Below are 19,051 nucleotides of genomic sequence, written 5' to 3'. Positions count from 1 at the left end.
GTTTAAACACGGGGTCATCCAGACTGTCTTGTTTTATCCACGGGCAAAACGCAAACACAACAACCGTGACTCACTTTGTTTCCCCAGTAAGAAATTCTCTCCATAATAACTGATCTCGGGCCCCCGCCCTGCGCCTGAACGCACCGGAAGCTGCAAATAGACCACTGACGGGTTGTGGGTAGCTCATGGCAAGTTCATCCTCATGGATGCATGTACAGTACACACACACACTCACACACACACCCTGTGCAGGATATCGTGCAAGTGTTTCCTCAGCAATATATTATCTGATTAAGCTGAATTAACAAGACCCAGTGGAATGATAAAACTCCGTCTGCATCCTTCCTAGTTATCTCCCCATCCCTTGATCCTCCACCCTCACTTCACCCTGCAGCTCCCTGCCCCCTGATTCTCCTGCTCTCCTCCGAGCTCCTCTGCCTCCTCCCTCCTCCCCATCATCAGTGTTCTGCTCTTGTGTCTTGCAGATAAGATATCGGCGCTGAAAGGAGGTTTGATTAGATGTAATTACAGTATGCTCTGTTCTTCTTACCTACTTTACTGCTTTAAACCTAAAGGTGCCAGCTCATGGCTTCCATGACTGCTACTTTAGTTTGTACTGTCCCAGGACTTTGTTAGTTTTGGGTGTGTCTAAATGTCTTTGTGTATTAGAATTCAGATGAGTGGTATAGTAGTGAGACTAGGGGACAGATTCAACCATTTTAAGACAGCTTCATACATTAAAAAACTACTCGGTTGCTTTGTTGCCCACAAAACAATAACAAGCAAATCCAGGCTGGGAGAGGGTTAATTTTTGTCCTTTTAGAGGGTTACTTTTGTTTCATCTGTTCAAAAAGTATCATTCAGCAACTGTACCACTGTATCCTTCAGTTTGCCCACTGTAGTTAGCCTACACTCTGCACTGACAGACTCCACATGGTTCACAGTAAACATGTAATCATTGGAGAAAATGACAGGGATGTGAAAGCGCTCCTCAGCAGGTCCGTTACTGTAGATGTGAGCGGATCCACCGAAGGTGGACGCGCTTCGGTTTGTGTCCTCACCTAAATACCCACATGTGCATTACGTGGCCTCATCAGTATGGGCCTCGTGTTGACTTCCTCCTCCCTCCTTTGTGCGCTGGGAATGAAAATAGCAGAATGAGGGGGGGGGGAAACATCTCAGGGTCAGCGAGACACCAGCTCCTGGTCCTCCTTGTTTTAGCTCTGTGCTTTCATAACAATGCAGCCTTATGGGTTCATACACTGAATACGATATAGAGATGTCTGAACACGCTGTGTAAAGGTTAAAACATTCGTTCAGTCTCTATAATACATACATATACACATACATATTTATATATTCTGATATATTTATATCTACATTCAGCTTTCTCTTTCTCTGCCTTCATTGTCTGTTAAATCCCAACCAAAGTGTGTTAATGTTGACAGGTTATTACTATTCTAGAGTGCTTTTGAATTGAAAACTTGTGAAATATACGTATATATATAATTCCGCACTACTCACTGCTAATAATTCAGGACAAGAGTGTTGTGAGTCTAAGTCCCTTATTTAGCCACCGCCTCGTCGCCTGTATGTGTGTGTGTGTGTGTGTGTGTGTGTGTGTGTGTGTGTGTGTGTGTGTGTGTGTGTGTGTGTGTGTGTGTGTGTGTGTGTGTGTGTGTGTGTGTGTGTGTGTGTTGCCCCGTCTTCTCCACAGCACCGCAGTGAAGCTGACAAGCTGAGAGCGACGTCATCACATCTGGCGTCTACCGCCCAATCGTTTGCACATCTGCGTTGGCTCCGCGGAGCGGCTGCATACGTCGTGGTGAGCTCATCTGACTGGCAGCCAACGAACGTTAACTCTCCCCGATGCTCCACCTTCAGTCGCTCCGTAAACTCTATCGTTAGCAGAACACATTAGTCTCTTGTTGTCAGCCTGCCAGCTCAGACGCCTATTAATATTCACATCCCACTCTTGATGGAACTGGAGCAGCCGAAGTAATTTCCTTTTAGGAAAATTAACAACTGTCCAGGTGCTGTCAGGTCACAGAGCACCTGACAGATGCAGATACACTCCTACAAATACAGTATAGACGAGCAGAGACGTCTCCATCTGAATCATTAATCCACGTCTGTTTAGATGACTAAAGGTGTGTGGGTGAGAAATCCACATAGAAAATAGGCTTAGATGTGGTGAAATTGAAATTTAATTGACAGTGAAGCTCAAGAGTTTAATCGTATTTTTCATCTGATTTTACTGTCTCTTTCCAGACACAGTCTCATATCTGCTGGATGTCTTATTTATGCTCTGAGAGTTGATTTTCCTCAGACTGCAGGTTGGGAAGGCACTAACGTCATGTTACGTCGCTGACCGTGACTTTGAGTGCAGATGCAGTTCTGTGCATGGCTAAATTGGCCCTGTGAAGCTTTTCTCCTGGAGCGACTCATCGGGGTGCGACAGTCGATCGGGTCGTCCTCACCCGCCTGCTCACATGAACACGGAGCTGAAGGTGGGTCGGTGGGAGTCCTGCACCGCCTCCGTGGAGTCACGGAGCCCAGCTCTGTGTGCTGGTTTGCTGGATATTTGCTGGACACAAATGCATGTTCATTAATGTTGTTTACTGGAATGCTGGTGCACCAGAAGCATCGATCGGAACCAGGCCCATGTGTGCGTTTGTAGCACCGAGGTTATTGATCGCCACCGCTCTCCCAATAGTGGCTATTCCTACAGCAAGTCTGTCAAAAGCTAAGTGTACTGTAAGTAATCCCTCCTCTCGATCCCTCTTTTTCTCCTCTTGTACGATTTGTCTCACTCAGATTTAAGCATCCTTTGCTGTATTAGAGGTTTTATTAGAACGATTTATTTAGATTCTTATTTTTATTCTGCTGCTCATGAAGACTAAAGTCAGAGTCTTGTTTATTCAACCACCTCCTCTGACGTTACAGACTATGAATATAGTGAATTACGAATTATGTTTGCTTCACTGTGACTAAATTCAACTGATGGCTATCTGTTTTACCAGAGTCCTGGTCTCTATCTTTGTAATTGCATTTGACTTCAAGCTTTTCAGAGACATTACCCTGACAAGGCAGCGTCTGCAGCCAAACTCTATTACATTGGTTGTTTGTCTTGAGCGGCTGTGAGACGGACGAAAGCGCTAAAGCACATAACACGCACATCTTTAACACAGACTCATCCCGCCCTGATCACCCACAACCCAATCAGTGCATTCACAAGACCTGAAGTTGCTTCTGTTTCTTGCTTACATGATGCCAACAACTGCACAACTGTGTTCAGGAAATATTGTGAGATGTCATCAGTGAAGCGATATCTTCCGACAGTTTGGGCCACAAATAGATTCAATTAAAAATATCACTTAGAGTGAGCCATGGTCAGAAAGGACCTAATAACCAGCCAATACATTTATTTAGTTCTTTACTGCCTTCTAAATGTTAAAGTAATTGTTTTAATAATTAGTTTACAGCTATTAGTTGAACTACTCTAATTACTAAGACAAAGTTCTGTATCACTAAACCTCAGATTCAGTCTCAGTTGATTCAATTCAGCTCAATCCAGTTTATTTATAGAGTTGTGTGGCATTATGTAGAAAAGAATAAATATATATATATATATATAAGACCAACAAATCCCCTTTGATCAAAATATTCTGTGTTGTACATCAAACGCTTGTTTACAAGTTAAAGGTCACTGTTGAATTGCCACCATCTGGTAGATAAATAATAATTACGGGTAGTTTTCTGAAATGTAAATTCCTTATTAATAAACTATAATTTGTACGTTTATCAGACCAGACAGAAAATCTAAGTGCACCTGCCAGGATGGAGAATCTTATTTCCACATGAGTAGCCTTGGTAAAATATATGCGCTCAAGATGAATGGTGGGGTCAGATTCCACGGGATTGGAGAGGAGGGGAGTGGTCGGAAGGGGCGACGGCTGAGGAGAGAGGTGAGATAGTAATAATAAAATGGGATGAGAAAAACGGGAGGGGAGGAGATAGACGGCAGCCTGGGTGTTATACGGGAGGAAAGACGTCGTTCAGGGTTGAGCAGTGAAGCAGAGTACAGTGTGTGTGTGTGTGTGTGTGTGTGTGTGTGTGTGTGTGTGTGTGTGTGTGTGTGTGTGTGTGTGTGTGTCTCTGCAGGAGACAGTAATGGTGTGAAAGCATCCCATGTGTGGAGATGTGTGTGTGTGTGTGTGTGTGTGTGTGTGTGTGTGTGTGTGTGTGTGTGTGTGTGTGTGTGTGTGTGTGTGTGTGTGTGTGTGTGTGTGTGTGTGTGCGTGCGAGCATCCGTATGTGATGATGAGTTTTCAACCATAGAACTCAAGAAACCCAGCGTCCTCTTGCCGTCTCAAAGTCATCCCCTCCTCCTTCCCTCCTGGTTCTACCCATCTCCTTATCAACCCAAAGTCACTCGCTTCCCTCCACTCCTCTGACAGACACCCTCTCCTTCTCTTCAGGGGGTCCAGTCAGCCCCAGCATTAGGATTCACACCACTACTCCCAGCCATGGAGTGGAGGCTACACATGACTCCTCCCTGTGGTCCCTGCACTTCACAGCCTTCCCTACCTGAGATGCACTGAATACGCGCTTGTTTTATTGCGGCTTCCGTGTCAGGAGTATGTTGACTTGGGTCTGCGTGCGTGAGACCAGACACACGTGTGTTGTCTCCACTTTCCTTTTCTGTGCCGGCCTTGGGATTGCACCTCTTTTCTAAATTTATCCTCAAAGTGTGCCACCTCTCCTGTGAGCTGCTGCTGGGATTCTGCTGTGCACGTGTGTGTGTGTGTGTGTGTGTGTGTGTGTGTGTGTGTGTGTGTGTGTGTGTGTGTGTGTGTGTGGGTGTTGTGAGAGAGAGAGAGAGAGAGAGAGAGAGATGGGGTGATGGGGGGCTGGAGAGAGGAAGAGGTAGAGGGGGGGCAGACAATCGGGGGGGGGGGGGGGGGGGGGTCTAGTGCATGTATGTGGGACACAGTTCCCAGACGTTCCTGTGCTTTCTTTCTCTTTTTCTTATCTCTTCTGCCATCGTCCCACCATTTATTTGGTGGGAATTAGTGTGTGTCCGTGTGTGTGTGTGTGTGTGTGTGTGTGTGTGTGTGTGTGTGTGTGTGTGTGTGTGTGTGTGAGCAGTGGCTGCTTGTGTAGCCATGTTTTTGTGTATTTGTTCTGAAACATAGATATCCGTGTGTGTGTGTGTGTGTGTGTGTGTGTGTGTGTGTGTGTGTGTGTGTGTGTGTGTGTGTGTGTGTGTGTGTGTGTGTGTGTGTGTAGACAGTAAACTACAGTCCCTATGCAGCAGATCATCTTATCGGTCGCAGGCTAACACATGGTTACTGGGCATTTGCTACATGTCTGTGTTTGAGGTTGATAAAGATACCGTCCTTTGTATCCACTTATGGAAACTCCCATAAATAGAAAATCTGAATCCTCCGATGAATTACAGTACAGGCCATATGGTTCATGCACGCGGTAACACTGTGAACATGGAATTTGTTGGTTGGAGAACCTATAGTACATGCAGTACTGTATATACAGTACTTGTACTGTATATACAGTACTTGTACTGTATATACAGTACTTGTACTGTAGCCTGAGTACTATGCCACATCTTCTTCGATATTCAATTGGAGCTGTTACTGCATGCGTATGTTCAAGCAGCATGCGGCGCCGTGTGTCAGCAAGTGTCTGCATGTGTGTGTTTTGTAAAACAGCTGCCATGTGTGGTTAATCTCTCCCTGACAATAGCCTCCCTGAGCTGCCAGCTCTCAGGCTCACAGGCCTGGAGTGAAGCCTGGGGAGCAGGGTTGGAAGTCACCCAGGCAGGACTCAGGGGACGGACGGGGCCTGGCCTGCCTCCAACGCTCCCTGTGTGGGGACGATGGAGGGGTTTCACAAGGACACGACTGCTCTGCAAGAGGGGACCGAGAGAGGGAGACAGCAGGACTCACCAGAGGAGACAATGGAGAGAGAGAGACGGACATGGTGACGAGCAGGGAGCGAGAGGAGGCGTCGCTGCTGCTAAAGGAGCCGCTGCCTCTGTGGTTCATCTGCTGAGCTGCTGAAACATCACCGTATGTGGGATTCTCTGTGCTGGAAGTGAGTTTTGTTACAACACAGAAACATTTTAGCTGCCGCAACTAAACCTGTGTGATTTCAGGTCAGTTCTAATCGTGCAGCTCAATATCACATTTTCTCAAAAGACCTCAATAAGCTTCACAAAAGCAAAGATATTCAGGAGGAAAAAAAAAGAAGAGACAACATGAGTCCATGTTCTGAAGTCTCACTTCAGTCGATATGAGCTGAATATATAAACTTTCAATGGTTTTAAACGAGTACGGGGCCAAGAAAACAAAAGTGTCCCGTTAGTGCGATACACTGAACCACAGAGACGTCAGCCGCCCATCACTGTCTGACAACAAGCTGTGCACTTCACGCCAAGGTATCCGTCTCATTTGATCTTTTGTTATGAGGCCTGCTGCTCATTAACATCCCTTCGGAGGTGAACTAGCGTGGCGTGAAGAAATCAACCGTTCTTTGGCAGCAGATGTCAAATCTAAAAAAAAAAAAAAACACACACAGACATCTTTTACACATCTGTGTATAAAGCCGCTCACAAATATGAGGCACAATAAGCAGCGAGCGCTGTTGATGCAAAGGTGTGAGATCTGAATGGCGACTTTCTGGTTTCATTCAGCCACTTTCAAACGAGCCTAATTACCTAAATTAAATAACCCTCTTGACACCGCGTGTAAAGATACAGATGGCGCCGTTTCCTTTCTCTAATTTCCCCACTGACACAGTCATCTTAAAAGAAAGAACACTTTCAAAGTTCACCATCTGTGTCTTTACACGCGACGGCGGCAAGACGGGAATTCACATTTGCTTTGAAACCTCCGACTGAACAAACCCCATCTGATATGAATCACGATTCCTGCACTTTGCCGCATCTGGAAATCCAGTAGACGTTGATTAACACAGAATGCATTTAGCATTTTGGATAAAAATGACTATTTCTCATCTTATCTTGACAATGTGATGACATGCACCTGGACGTGTGAATGACTAGGATGAGCTTCTGTATTAGATACTTTTTACTATTACGCATTAAAACTCTCTATAATGTACATATTTGGACAAATTCCCCCTAATTCATAGTTCGTGTTTTCACCGATGCCGGATACTTCGCATCCTCTGGAGCTGAACATCTTGTGTTGGTGGGTGGAACATTCATGCAGCTCTCCGTTATATTTAGAGTTGGGCAATTTCACATTCAAAATTTATTTAATTCTGCAGACACACAAAAAAACAACACACAAGGGTAAACCTGCCTCCTGACGGGAGCGTGTGTCATTTTTCATATTTATGAACGGTCTGACAGCACTTCAAGTCACGTAAGGTACAGTAGCTGAGGAGGACAGAAGGAAACCAAACGTCTTCAAGTGTTTTAAATGCTGGCGTCTGAGAATTTCCTGTTAAATTGTCCTGGGGAATGAATTCCCTCTTAATGTCTTCGTTTTTAAATGACTGTGTTCCTTTAGCTGTCCAGGTTATCATGTACATGAGTACAGACTTAATGATTTAAAGACCTGAAGTGATTCAGCACAATATGAATGTTTTACAGGAAAATGGAAAGTAATATTAAAACGTTTATATTTGTTCTCACTGATGAATGAATTTGTGATGGAAGTTTTTACAGTTTCCGCTTCATGATGTGTTAGACCTCAGCAAGAGGTTTGGAAATAAGCCAATCGATACAATTTTGATAATGATGAACAAGGCATCTGGAGATTGAACCAGCAACTCTCACCAATGAGCCTGATGTGAAGCGAGAGCGCGTGCAGTGCATTCAGTGTTTCTACTGTGGAAGCTTGTTCTCTGACAAACATTCTCAATGTTTTATGCCTAATGTTATTTTATTTCCTATGTTGATTTATTTATTTAGCAGAGCGGCGTTCCCGCACTACACATACTCGTCCTCTGCTCCAACGCATGTCCATGGATGTATGTGTGTGCGTTTTCAATAGGAGCAGGAGCTTAGAGCGTGCTGCGTTAAGAGGAGAGCAAAATGAGCAGTTTTTCTCCAAGGAAATATCTGGAAAGAGATTGGGCAGCTACAGCAGTATCGCAGATACTACATGGTAAATGAGCTTAGACTGTGGTAGTCAGCGGGGAGATCGTGAGATCTCTCTCTCTCTCTTTCTCTCTCTTTCTCTTCACGCGTTTTTTATTTATTTCCTCCTCAGCTCTCATTCATTCATCTTTTAAGGTGCATTTTTGCCATAACTCTTTCTATGGTGCTTACTGATGTTATAACATATCCATCTTGTCATTCTTTCTACTTTGGACGCGCGCGAGAGACAGAGAAAGCAGGAGATACGGGATCTCTGTGTATTTAGATGAGAGTGCACGAGTGTGAGTGTGTTTGTGACTGCTACGGTTATGCATGGCCGCCTTCCAGGCTGCGCATAAATCATCATTAGAGATGGCAGACAGAGGTGTGTGTGTGTGTGTGTGTGTGTGTGTGTGTGTGTGTGTGTGTGTGTGTGTGTGTGTGTGTGTGTGTGTGTGTGTGTGTGTGTGTGTGTGTGTGTGTGTGTGTGCAACTGTAGCTCTCTACTCAACAGGCTGCCTTGTTGTTACAGCTCCGTTTCCAGGGTTTCAGAAGAAACCTGGGACCACAAAAAACACACACACACGCCTTCACACATGCTGCACCGTCTCTGAGAACGGGTGACCTTGCACAGTGGTGAGAGACTGTCTGATAGCAACGAGAGAGAGACTAGAATGCGGCTTACGCAAGGATAGAACTCAGGCGAGCGGTGGAGCCAGGTGTCACTGGGGCCTTTGCAGAGCTGCCAAGAAAGGCCGATGCGGCTCCTGTGTCGGACACCACACTCGCTTCAAGTCCGGAGTCCTCTCTGCACTCAGAAACAGTGGAGTCGGTCCCCGTACGGCTACAGAGCATCAGGTGGATGAAGGAACGTGCACAGCTAGCGCACGCTGTGATTGATTGGCCTCGTCCCCCTTAAACACTCCACCCACAGCCACTCATTTGTGTCAGACGCCGCCGCCAATTGATCTTAAGAGGCCAAAAAGTGGCCACTCACCCACAGACACTCACGGCGTGACAGATGAGGCTGAAGTCGGAGGAGGAGGACGTACAGTTGAGGGTTATTTGGCGCTGCTAACGCCGAGCTCCTGCTGCTCCCTCTAGTTACCGCTGCCGGTTCCTCCGGACGCTCAGAGAAATGAGAACTGTCTGTCTCGCTCCTCTCAAGCCTTTTTTCCCTCCCATCTCACGGCAGATCTGTCTGATTTGTATGTCAGTCAGTGTCAGACGCTCGCAGCGCGTCCTCTCAGCTTTTTGGCTTAGAATTAATGTGTTTTGTTATCAGTTTGGATATTTTTCAGCATTCAAAGCACTGACAATCCATGTGCTTCTGGCTTCATTCACATGGCAGACCTCCAAGAGTCTGACTGGCTGTGTGCATGTGTGTGTGTGTGTGTGTGTGTGTACACAGTAAGGGGTGGATGTGTGTGTTTGGTATTACACACCTTTGCTCTCTTTCCCCTCTCATTCCCTGCTGCCTCTCCATCGTCGGCCCACGACTCCCTTCTTCAATCTCTGAATGAATCTTTAATGGAGGTTTTATTGTCCCTGATGAGCATTCAGCGCCGTACATGTTTATGCAGTCTCATCTGTGACGTGCACACGTACACTGCTCCACCTGTCCCTCCTGTGCTTGACTGTCTAGAGTTTAGTTCCTTTCCTCAAATCAACCTACTGTGACATCTCTGGAAGCGCTCGTGCTGCATTTGTTTTGGAATCTGTTTTTTCCCCTTTGTGTTTTTTCATGTTATTGCATGAGCCAAACAGAACTGTCCTGCGATTTCAGTGAGATTGCGCTGTGGTGTTTTCCTCCCCTCGACTGTGTGAGTGAGTGTGTATGGGAGCCAAAAGGTGCTACGCTGCGAATGTAAATCCTGATTGGGGTCTTCACTCTGTGGAGCAGGACGCGGTGTTTGTATAAGTGACAACAAAGACACCGACAGGTGAAGCTGGAGCTGTGATTGATGTACATCCAACAGAGAAGTGTGTGTGTGTGTGTGTGTGTGTGTGTGTGTGTGTGTGTGTGTGTGTGTGTGTGTGTGTGTGTGTGTGTGTGTGTGTGTGTGTGTGTGTTCTGTCTGCAGGAGACAGTAATTGTGTGAAAGCATCCCATGTGTGGAGACAAAGGTAAAACTGTGGCAATGCGGCTCCTCTGTTCACCATGGGAGAGGAGGCGCATTACGGTATCACTGTCCTGCAGTCTGGACACAGACACACACACGGGTACTACAAATGCTTTGCTTGGTCTTACAATAAAGCATGGCATTGTGCGTGTGCGCAATTGAAAATAGTGCTATTCACTGTCTATGCAATTCTGTGTAAACAGGCAAAAACATAGCAACAATATGTAGTACATGTATACTGTACTTTACAGGTCATGAAGTGTGTGTGTGTGTGTGTGTGTGTGTGTGTGTGTGTGTGTGTGTGTGTGTGTGTGTGTGTGTGTGTGTGTGTGTGTGTGTGTGTGTGTGTGTGTGTGTGCATATTTTGAAGCTCTAGCCGGTGGCTTCACCAGAGACCTGCTTTCAGAAAGCCATTCACGCAGCAGGTGTGTTCTTCTGGGTCAAACAGTGTGTGAGTGTTCATTGCTTTTTATGACTGGTTTGGTGCGAATCCTTGTTGTGACACTTTGGCTGGTCTCCACCAACTTCAAAGGGCCACGGTAGGATTAAGGTCTGCTTTTATGGTCCAAATAGGAATTAGGTCCAGGTTAGCGTAACGCTGGAGTTAATGTGTAATGCATGATGACATTGAGCGTCCTCGAAAGAGAAAACATGAAAACTACGTTTCACAGACGGAGATGGAGAGAGATGTAGCGATAGAGGGAGCGGATAGCGAGGGAGGGAGCGACCTTGCTGCAGGGAAGACTCCTCCACAAAAGGCTCTCTGTAGGGTCTGTGTCCAGCACACGTCAACACCCTAAGGCTACGCACAAAAACAGACACGCACAAACACACACTGTAATATATACAAACACAGGCACACACAAACACATACAGATTTCAGTATGAGATGGTGCAACCGAACACCAGAGGCACCTGGGGGTGGCTGCTCTCTCACTTACACTCAAGAGTCACATTTACAGCATTTTATTCACGTTTTCCTGTTGTTTTTTTTAACTTTTTTATGTGTCTCTGTATGTTGAAAGTCGTACAGTCACTGCTGCTCCCCTCATCACTGACTGACTTGCTGCGTCTTCCAAACTGGAATGACATCAGGCACAGTTCAAGATCTCAACTAAAACTAAATCAGGGTGCAATATTAAACAGCTGGTAACCATGGCAACATCACCACCAGTTAAGTCTCGCTGGTGAAACTAAACCCAAGTCAAAACCCCAAACTGTTTAAAAATGAAAGATGAGCCGGACGCTGCTTCTTTTGAAAAATATATAAGGAATAAACTAAATTAAAAAACAGAGGTAATTCTTTATAGAAAATAGTGGATTTAGCAAAAAACTGGTGGATTTTGTTGAGACCCAACATTAATTGTGTATTATATAATATTTCATCCACCTACAGCTGCTATTTTAACTCTACCAGTGCTCCAATTTTCAGTTAGAACCATGAAGCCAAGTGAGTAAGTAAATCACAAGCCCAGCGCTGAATAAACACAGAAATCTACATGTAGGCCAATGTAACACACACACACTTGTATGCACACACCTTGGCACATATAAAGTCCCAGTACATTATCCATTCTCACCCTAACTGGGTCAATCCACCATGTATTCCACAGGGGGAGGGAAGGAGACACTGGTTTTGCTCAAATGCAGGAAGCAAACAACAGAAAAAGCAGCCTCATCGGGAACAAGCCCATGACTGGTGAATCTAGGACAGCTGCAAGAAGGAAAGGAGGAGGCAAGGAAGGAAGGAAGGAAGGAGGGAAGGAAGGAAATCCTAATGGGCAGCAGGGTGCTACGAGAGTATTAAAGGATACAAAGTCAAGGGATAAAAGCACAAGGAGAGCAAATGATGAGGGGGTAGAGGGCAGGAGTAAAGAGGGATGAGAAGGGAGAAGGAAGAAAGGGTCTGCGGAGAGGACAGTGGTTTCATTAGTGAGATTGATTAGATGAATGGCGAAGCTAACAGCCTCTCTGCTCTTTAGCTAAATGCCATCTCTGGGCCTATCAGCACCAGCTCCACCAACAACACATAAATTAGAGAGGACGAAAGAAGGAAAGGGAGAAACAAACAGAGAGCGGGCATAACTATCATCACAGTCTGCCGGCGGAGGCCCGAGATCACCAACAATAGCAAATGGCCGAGCAGCTCATTTCAGCACAGAGGAGGTAAGAAATGGGATACGCATTCAAGCACAGTATGTGCAACAAAGGGGCCTGAGAGACCAAACCGGCCCCTGGCTTTATATTACTGATCTATACACTGTGAAGCCCCTGACACACACACACACACACACACACACACACACACACACACACACACACACACACACACACGATCACTAATGACATTCACTCATCCAGAGGGCTTCTCTCTAAAATGTTGCCTTTACATAGAAACTTAACAACTGTGAAATTAGAAAGGTTACCAAATAATTCTCGCACACTCACACACACAGAATATCAAAGTGTGTGGTGGGAGCACATCTCTGATGGGGGTGGGGGGGGGGGGGGGGTTCCTAATTGAAAAAGCCTCTTCTTCCCTCAGTTTACCGCTGAGCAGAGACGGCACAATAAGGTAATTAAAAAAAGGCCCGTGTTGATCTCGCGATTGTCACACGCTGACTGATACAAATTTACATAAACAAATCATATTTTCTGCCCTATTAGCTGAACGTGAAAGTGTGCACTCGCTAGCGGAGTCTGGGAAGGAGCCAGCAGCGCACCGGTTCATCTGAGGGAGTTCAATGACAGCAGAGGGACTCTTCACTTTGCTGGGGTGACTTTAAGCAGCAGTAAACAGCATTAACTGTTTAGAGTTGAAGTCAATTTACATCTGGGGCTGAAGCTGCTCCCGTAGCTGCTGGAAACCAAAGGTGGTACATGGCTGGTGATGCTTGCCTTTATAGCTGTACTCTAACATCAATGAGCCACTACAACAGGATCTAACTTTCTGAATAAGTTCGGATTATATTATTATTAGTCAATACATAATTACCTTTTATTAAATGTAGGCAGATTCACTCTCTCTAGTTAATTCCCTAGAGTGAAACACTCCATTGCCACCGTTCACCCATTCTGATTATGTAGAACTGTGACGGAGAGAAACACGGCATCAGATCTACAGTACGTGAAAATGTAAGATGTCGAGTTGTCAGTGTCAAATCCCATCTATTGAAGGCTTCTAAAGGATGACAGTCCACCTTTCAGGCTGACAGTCACCTGACGCAGGCAGCCGGACGGTTCTGGAGTGGGTTTAAGACAAGTCCCACTGTCCTGCTCACGCAAAGCCCAAAAACCACAAAGTGTCTGTTGAGAGACTCGAAGTTGGCAAGTTCCGGGCTCTTTCCATCCAATCTGATGGGATTTGTCAGGAATAATAGAGAAACAACGGCCAAATCCAGGCGGGCACAGCTTAGGGACTTGAGCAAACAGAGCTCAAACTGTGATCGCTGCTGAATTAGAGCAAGACAGTGCTGAATCAGTTGTAACTAGCAAAGACATGTGAATAGGTGTTTTTACGCTGTATTTATAAAAGGTTAAGTATTGATGAACAAAATGCCCGGGACCAAAGTCCTGGATCTGACTGAAACGTACTGTAGTAATAATGTTATTAATACATCCTGTGTGTGTTCTGAGTAAAAATGTCTGCCATAAAAACAGTATATTAACATTAACAAGGCTAAAGTGACAACATATTATGAATAGCTATGACAATAACCTCAGATGGTTATTAGAGAGGGGGTCTAAGGCAGCAGGTGCTCGGAGGCACGCAGTCACCGGCAGACGGACCCTGTGCAGCTATCTTCACCCCCCCCCCCATCATTCTTCCTCAGAATGGAGCACAGTTTGCTCTATTAAATCCGTGATGAGATGCAAATGAGATGCAAATCCCTCCCAGAGGAGTGGACTGCTTGGGGGAGGCTATCTGATGTCAGCGTTCAAGAGAGAAGCATCGCCTCAGGAAGCGACAGAGAGGAGAGGCTGTGCCTGCCGTATACAGTATGCTTAAGAGAGGGAGAAGGCAGCGCTGGTGAGAAAGGGCGAGGGCATTGATTGCAGCTGTAGAAAAATGTTTTTGATTTATCTTGGACACAGGAGCAGAATGGGACCTTCAGTATCACCGCATGGCAGAAAACCCACAGTCGAAGAAAAATAATACCCTCAATCTGTCCTCTGTACAGCCCCAGATAGGAGGCGAGGAGAGAGAGAGAGCGAGCGAGCGAGCGAGCGAGACGAAGATAGAAAGGAGCAGGAGAAGTGTAAGGGAAGAGATGGAGATTGGGAGGGGGGGGGGAGTCAAGGAGAGGCTGATGCAGCCGTGCCTGTTGACAAGAGAAAATACACCTTTCACAGTGAAATAAAGCTTCACCTCCCTCACTGCTGCATTCCCTCTGACATAGCAGCTCCTCGCTCACGCAGCAGAGAACGGGCACAGGGACGGACCGGCATCACACGCCTGACGCCGGCGGTGAAACCAGTCAGTCCAGCACTTTGTGCTGACTTCTCATAAGCGAATGAGGCTCCGTCCGTCGCTGTCTGCGCTCGTCAGAGCCACTCCCACAGTAGAACCAGGCTCTGGGCATCCATCTCCTGACCGCTCGTCCAACGGCCTTTTTTTTTGTCCCGCTTTGAACTCGGCTGTTGCTCAGAGATAAATAAGTGAAGTTGGAGCTGGACGCAGGAGCCAGAGCCCAGTTCTCTGATACTAACTTCCCACAAGTGAACACACAAAGGCATATGTGGTCATAGAACCATCCTATTTTTAGTCCTGAGCATAAAGATGAGGTCTTAGGTCGACTCTACCAGCTGTGTCAGAGTTCCCATCCATTAGATGGGGCCGTTTGCTCCGCCCGACAAAGATCAAATCAAAGCTAAACGCGCAGTAATGGCCTGATGTAACGTTTTGAAAGCTGCCTGTCTAATGTTTGGCTGCTCAGACGAATGATGTGCTGTTCACTGGAGCACGGCTGAGGTTAAGTGACTTTCTCAAGGGGACATCGCTGGGTTTGGAGGGTGAGGACACTGACTAGTTCGCTACCCTTCTCACCTGCTACACACACACACACACACACACACACACACACACACACACACACACAAGGCATGGTTACTGTGTGCTGTAGGATGACTGTGATGCTACAGTAACTCAGAGGCACAAATTAACAAACGTGACCAGAGGGAGTGGGGAGAAACAGGGAACGATACAGAGAAAGTGAAACAAGACCAACGTTGAGGGAAGTCGTTGTGTTTTGATTATGGCAATCATGCTGATTGTGAGAACAAACATCAAAATAATTAGTGGGAACATTTAGGACCAAATTATCATGTTTACAAGTAGTCTCATTTTGTTAATGTCCAAATATTTGGGCATGTAATCACTGCTGAGATGACACCTAGATAAACAAGTGGGCGTTTGGTCTTCGCAATGTCGTCAGCGTGGTTAATCAGAACTGAAGTGTTCAAAAATGACGGACTCCTTAACATGAAAAAGTTGGGTTCATCTTCAACAAGACGAGGTGCGTAGGTCAAAGATGAACAGCAGGGGGCGGAGTCAGCAGGCTCACAGGTGAGTGACTGGTGGCTTTAGTGACAGGCAGGAGTCCAAAACGGGGCAGGAAGTCCTAAAAAGGAAATAGGGAGGAACGCGAACGGGTGGAAACGAGCCAGTGTGCGCACTGTGGAGGAAATGAGGGGACAGGTACACGTGGGCAATCGACTGACAGGTGAGGGTGGGGTCCGCACAGCACAGACGGGAGACATTATGCTGCAAACACGCTTTGTGATCAACGTTGTATTGTGCGTCTCCGTGTTAATGCGGAGACGTGTCAGAGGGCGAGTCGAAGGAGGGGCTGCGTGGACGCACCATTACACCCACAACGCGCCGGCGCGGCCATTTCCACCGCCGCCGTCACGCCGAGCGAGCGTAGTTGTGCATTCGAGGCATGTCAACGTCTGCGCTACAGCGCGCGTGCTGCACTGCGCCGCACGCGCGACTCACACAAGCAGAACGCGCCTGTCAGACACGGCATCGCAGTCAACACAAAATGCAAAGTACCGACGCACAGGCTCCAAAACGGCCTGCGGAGCATCCGAGTGTGAATTCATACTCTGCTGCTGAAGGTAAAATTGAAATGTTTGAGTTGCATTACAGTTCATTTATATCTGGCTTATTTCTCTCTACGGCCAAGGTCCCACTCTGTAATGTTTTTGTGATTCTACAGAAAAAAAAATGTGATTAATGTTGCCCCCTTCTCATTTCCACTCCTCCCTCTGGGCAATAATGAAAAGCCATTAAAATGCTTTAGGAAGGTGGACGGCGGGCGCTCTGTCTCTTTCCCGGCTAATAAAGAAGCTCCGCTGAGCCGCACTCAGACACCTGCTGCTCATTCACCGCGACGGGGGGGGGGGGACCGCTTCAATCAGGACATTAGGGCGGGAAATGGGGCGGACCGACGGGGGGCGGGGGGTCAAGGGCTCCGTCGTCCGGCCTCGTGTCGCGTCCCTCACCTTCGCTCGCGCCCGGCTGACGCCGGTGTCGCCCCCTCCATGATGATATATATTTAGCCCAACGGAGGAGCCTTCATCAGCAGGTGATGCAAATCTACGATTACGGTTTGGTTTCCTCACTTCATCACATTTGCTGTGTCATGAAATGTGTGCGCTATGTGTGTGTTGCGTGTTACGCTTAAAGATACAGCGTGTTGCTCCTTCAAACTCCTCCTGCAACCGATCCGCCCGCGCGCCCGCCGCTCGTGGACATTCATGACAGGAAATGAAAAGGAGCGCGGTTCCGTCCCGCGCACCGGCGTGAGAGACAGCGATTGTGTGGAGTAAATGTGATTACCTGCAAGTCGCTCTCTGGAGGCGAACGCCGCTCGGTTATTACGCTCTTATTATTCCCAAACTAATATCGTGGCCTGCCAATCATTTGCAATGTATTCCTTAAGCACACGCTGACAAGTGTGGCGCACGCGCGAGAGACGGACAGAGATGCTGTTGGATCAGACAAAATGAAGCACACGCCAGCTCCACAGGCTGTGTACACACTAATGCAAACCAGCACACATCTACACACAGAGGACCCCGGGGGCGGTGGGGAATCGCCCACTTCATCCCGTGAAGAGATGAAGCCCGTTGGCCCAAATTAGATTCTGCCGCTTCCTGACGAGGTTAAGGCGGGATCCGCGGTGCCGCGCTGCGATTGGCCGTGACCTCGGCCTATCGCGGCGCAAATGCCGCAAAGTGGCCCGAGAGGCTGGAGGACACGGGGCGCGTGATGACATTACACAGGCTTTATCCCTCTGATGCCGGAGGGGGCGGCGCTCGGGCCCGTTGGACGGCGGCGCCGCCCCCTCCGGCTCCACAGGTGACGGGAACGAGGCCCCACCGTATTCCAGCATCCATCCTTATGCTGCACGCACATGTATGACCGCCCCTTGAACAACGCGCTCGTCCACGTTCCACGCTCCTGCGGCTCGGTTGTGAATGATGAGATTGGGCCGCGATGGAGATAAATGAGGCTTCATTACAGCCATGATGGCAACCGAGCAGCACCGGAGAGGGGGAAGCGAGGAGGTGAGGCTCGCATCCTTCCTCGGCTCCTTAACGGGGAAAGGACATAGAAGGGCAAAGTATACACTCCGGATATACAATAAATATGTGCATTTATACAGCCTGCACTTCTACATACATACACATGCAACGCGTGTAAAAGAAATATGTGCATTTATATTGCTCATTCACACACACTCCTTCCTGTGCAGTGCTTCAAACCCAACTCTGTCCATAGAAGTTATGGAGCAAACACCTACAGAATAATGGAATTCTCTGTCAGCACATATCAAGGAGAAGCGTTTCCCCGACAGACCGAACGTACTCATCCTCACCTGCGAATGCGTCCACACACACACACACACACACACACACACACACACACACACACACACACACACACACACACACACTCATACCGTGCGACAAATGAACACAGTCATAGCGAGGCCTTTTAGGGACTTGTACCGCCTCCTTGACAACTGAAACATTTGTGGAATCAAAGATATAAAAAGCCTGTCTTATTGTTGTCAGACAGTGGAGGAGCGGTGTAATTGGATTTTCCCCCTCTTGGTTTAACAGATAACGCGCTGCTGTTCTCAGGGTACAAACTTATGAGTTTTGCGCTGCACCTGTGTTCGCGTTCTGATACGCTCACACACAGATGCAGCGCGGCGAACGCTGTGATATTACAACTGTCAGCGCGACACAGCAGACCCCAGTGAGTCTCCGTGTAATTTATTACCACTCCACATTGGTGCTAATATTCTATCCATATTCTCCAGACTACTAATAGTCTGTGCGTATGTACACGGGCTGCTGAGTCACGCACGTTCTGGAATTGATTGGTCGGAATGGAGCTCAGGACTCAGTGGGTCAGTGACTCGCTGTTACCACAGTAACACAGACTGTGATGGGAGCGGGAATCAAAGCGACCTCCGTCTCACACCCTGAGACCTCCCCTCGCCGTCATACACACAGACATAAACAGAGGAGGCCCACACTTGGCTCCCAGCCATTTTAATGACTTGGACATTTTAATTGCTTCTCCCGTGTTGCCGCCCGTCCGTCGTCTCCGCGCGTTCCAGCGCTGATCCGACTGAATGGTGAGCAGCAGACGCGTCGTGCTCTCAGACTGTACGTGGCCCTGCTGTGGGAGCTCCCGCGGGCTCGAGGCAGCGCCCAGCCGGCGCTGACTGATGCTCAGATACAGACGTACTTCTCACTAATCACGCTCCAGCCAGCG

The 19,051-nt window shown here is 47.5% G+C and overlaps 1 protein-coding gene across 2 annotated transcripts in view; it reads right to left on the bottom strand.

The window, feature by feature from the left end:
* Positions 1–19,051, bottom strand: part of dab1a (DAB adaptor protein 1a) — a 133,288-nt gene that overhangs the window by 113,488 nt on the left and 749 nt on the right. The window lies entirely within an intron of this gene.

Source organism: Betta splendens, chromosome 4, assembly GCF_900634795.4.
Source record: "Betta splendens chromosome 4, fBetSpl5.4, whole genome shotgun sequence".
NCBI classification, from domain to species: Eukaryota; Metazoa; Chordata; class Actinopteri; order Anabantiformes; family Osphronemidae; genus Betta; species Betta splendens.
The sequence above is the reverse complement of the archived record's forward strand: the minus strand, read 5'-3'. Positions and strand labels throughout refer to the sequence as shown.